Source organism: Anser brachyrhynchus (assembly GCF_964034855.1).
Source record: "Anser brachyrhynchus genome assembly, chromosome: 23".
Taxonomy (NCBI): Eukaryota; Metazoa; Chordata; class Aves; order Anseriformes; family Anatidae; genus Anser; species Anser brachyrhynchus.
The window spans coordinates 5,980,373-5,984,649 of record NC_137716.1 but is presented as its reverse complement, the minus strand read 5'-3'; positions in this window follow the sequence as shown (position 1 = coordinate 5,984,649).

Sequence of the window (4,277 nt, the reverse complement as noted above, 5' to 3'; positions counted from 1 at the left end):
CATCTGGCACACATTACTTTGGCTTGTGCCAAAGTAATGTGTGCCATGTATTGCTATACACTTGTTGTGCATTATGGCTTAGCTAGGTTATTTACACATAGGAATATGCTACAAATAATGTGGCAAATGATGAAAGCATATATATAAAAAATCAGTTTTGTTAACTGATTATCAATGAAGCTGCCACTAAGTAATATTACTGGGCTTTACATCCTAAACATCCAGTATAGTGCAAGAAATCAGAAATACATGCACTATACAACCATGGGGTTAAAGAAAAGGGAGAAAGGAACAAAACCACAGGCGAAAACTGCAGTATCTTACAATAAAAGACCTGTATGTAAGAATTTACTTCAAGGCAACACTGTTTTTTTTTTTTTAACCAACACCCAGTATAGGGGTGATTTCATTCTTTGTTTTTATTTTATTTATATTTGGCTAGCCTGGGAAGGTATAAAAACAGTTGAATGAAACAAAGGAACCCCTCAAGGCCAAAGGCATCTAATAGGAAGCAGAGTAGTTAAGCAGGCAACTGAGGAACTTCCTACGTTAGAAAAGGTTCTACAAACTGGAGTGTGATATATCCAGAGGCATTGAACTTACATAGTGTCCCAAGGATTTTGTTCTGGAACAAAACTTTCTTTTTCCTCCAAAAAAAGAAACTAACTCAAAGCATTCTGTTGTCCATCAGACACCCCAGAAAAAAATAAGATCTGCAAGTAAATACATATCTCCCCCGGTCATACTAATTGACTGATGAATGCAGTCACCTTCAGCAAAGCTTAAAATTGTATTATTTCAGTTCTGTTTATTATTAATTTTTTTTCTTTTTCATTTTTTTTTTTCTGGCTCCAGCGTCAGTGCTATTTTTCCAGCATACTTAGAAGTCTACAGGCACTATCATTATGGTCATATGTTCTCAGTGAGCAACGCATCACAGATGCAAAAACCAAATCTGAAACGTGGAAATGGACATATCTGAAAAAACACTATTAGGACTTGCAAGGCATTCTTAAGAAAAGACAGACTGATGGCTACTGTAAGCCAAAAGGAGCAGCTTCTGCAGGAAAGGCTTGACTGAGATCAAGATATCAGGTAAAGAAACAAATCAAGAAATTTGATATGGTTAATACAAAAGGAAACAAAATGAAAAGAGGAATTTTCTAAATGACATGTTTTCTAAATGCCATGTTAATAAACCTGTTAGGAAAAATGCTGTGCTATTGATAGTGATATTTTTTTTTGACATTTGTCCAAGTTTAGAGATAACATTAAATCATTAAACATAAACAAGTACAGCTCTTCCATATGTGGACTTTTTTGCCTTTTTTTAATCTGCTACTGTTAAAAACAGATATTTTTCTATTTCATTTTAAATGCTCTTAATTTGTGACAAGTGAAAAAGAAAATTCACACAAATTAACAGAGCATTTGAGGTACTTCTCCCTTATTTGTCACTCTCACTAAGGTCTTTCAGGTTGCATTCTACCTTCAGCTGCATTTGTGCAACCCTTCAGGAGGACACAAATCAAACCCAAACACTTGGTCCAACGCACTGACTCATATTTAGTAACTTCAGACCCAAGAAAGAAAATGACACTCACTACTGTGGTCATCCAAAGAAAGATTTTTGGTTGTTTTTGTGTTAAACAAGAAGCACTTCGACATTACTTAAAAAGCAGCCTTTTAACTCAAGTTGGTGGAGAATGTACATCTGCAATCATAAAAAAAATCAGAATTAACTACATTGAATATATCTTGACATTTTTCTATAAAACATTATATTTTACATTAAGCTGCTGTGGGAAGTTTTTTGAAAGACAGAAAAGCAGAGCCTTGGTTTTTGATGGAAGTGATTGAACTATGTAGGATCAGGGTCTAAACAGTCGCAGCCAGACTGGTATACCAGGGTCACCTGATTTGTACAGTACTAGAATAGTCAAAGTATATAACTCATTATTTACATACTTTAACTGGAATTATTGCACTATTTTTTTCCACACTGATCTCTGTAGTTTGAAAAAAAAAGTTACACTTGGATGGAAAACCAGCAAAAACAAAAAGGTGAAGCATGTGCTCCAAGCAGACCCATCTAGAATGAAATATGAACAAAGCAACTATTAAAGGTCTATAAGTTAATCAGTGTTATAAATTATTCCATTTTAATTGACTTATAAACAACTTGAGAAATAAACTCTTACCTAACCCACACTGCATGAGAACAAATGTTAAAATACATTTTTAAGAAGGTGATAAACCTTAATGCTTCATCATCAAAAAACTACTGACTTAAGCGTATAAAAACGACTCCCAAAAATATTATGACTGAAAGACAATCAAGGCAAAAAAACATAGAAGTTTGAGTCAGTCTCCAAATTTGTTTTATCGCTATTTGTCAAGTTCATTATTTAAACACAGGATTTTTTTTTTTTTTTAAATATACATACTTACACAATGGTTTAAATTAAGGCATAATCCAGCTGGCTGATATTTTCAATAAAATGTCTCTGTTGCTTTTTATCAGTAATAATTGGTTCAGATTACCCCTGGCAAAAGTAACATAGTCCATTAAAGAAGAAATTAAAAAACAAAACAAACGAACAAAACCCAGATCTCTCTAATCCTACTATCTAACCCATTTGGGTCATTCATAAATGAATGTGGTGCAGGCCTTAGGACTCGGTAAGCCTTCCAAGAAACTCACCACTACATCAGTCTATCAGACAGGGCTTGAAGTTTTAAGCAGAAGCTGGTAAAATCCCGAACCCATGGTGTGGTTTTACAGAAAGCCTTTCACATTCTAGAGAAAGAATATTGTCCACCCAATGCAAAACGGATTAAAAGAGGTTAACATCCAAAAAACACAGGGCAAACTTTTGGAAGACCTAGCCAAAGAGATAATGGCTGAAGTTTAACCGACAGACATTAAGAGGAGAGCCTTTCAGCATTCAACTCAACATGCCAGCTGGAGACTCTTAATTTAAAAGCATTGCCTCAGATCATGACACAATAATGATGCTTTTGTAAATGACATTTTAGGCTCTCAAAATACTCTGAAAAAGCATTTCTTCCATGCAATTTGGAATCATATTCTTGATATGATACTTGAATCGTATTTCCTTTCTCAGCTTTAACAAAGTATTTGAAGTTTGAAATTTTAGGGAATTGCAATTTAAGTGTAGAACACAGACACCTTCGATGAAGCCAAGTGTTCTTAAATTGAAGAAATGATATGCAAATCTCATCATCTCTCTGCGTGTATCAAAGCTGATGCATAAAAGGTTCAACCATGTTACATAAGAAAATGCACAATTTCAGGAATATAAATTAAGACCAGCTGCACCTCAAATAGCTTTAAATTCATCAATTTAGTCTTTCACAATGTCTTTTAGCAAGAGGGGCAAAATAATAGGCTAGATGACAGCCTCATTCCAGAACCTGACAGACCACACTTAGCTTCTCTCGGAACAAAACAAAACATTATTTGAAGCAGCTGATTAGTTACTGAGCAGCAAGTAGCTCTAAATCAGAAGTGACTATAGCACCAAGTGTTCCCTTGGGAATGAAAACACCATTTTCTTCAGAATTAATAATCACAACTATATTCCTTAAAGTTCAGCAGTTTGGATTTTTGAGCTTTTACTGATTCTTTTTGCTGTTTTACTTTAACATTTTTCCCAATGAAAGTACTGCCTATTAAGCTTAGTGTAATGCTATTACCTATTTTTTTTATTTATCTGGCTTGTATTTTATTTCTAAAGCAAACATTCTTAATACACTCATTCTGTGACAAACAATTTATTTTCAGAAACAGCCCCTGGAGTTCATAGGAGTGCTTAGAGAGCTTCCTGTAGCTCCATTCATCCTGCCTTTTAAACTAGACTAGTAGCCAACACAGGTACCTGCAAGTAAAAACAAAGACAAAAAAAGTTTAAGAGATGCATTTAATGCACCACGGTAGTATAAATCCTTTCAGAGGCTGGTAATTTAACCATTCTCTGCGTTGCCTGAATGTCAGCTTATACTAAAGCATTCCCTTGCATCAATGGCTTTGACAAGTAGGAAAAGTAAAAGGTAACAGTAGGGAAAGTGCTAAAAACCTATCATGTTTCTCTCAACTAAGCATTGTAGCAGACTTGTTCAATGCTTTTCCTCCACGTTAACCTACACTATGCTAAAGCAGCAAAAATAGCCACACAAGCACAGAGTACTGTGTAAATAAAGACTCTTAATACTACCCCGGTATAATGAAAATGCATCAGTCAAAGGCATTCACT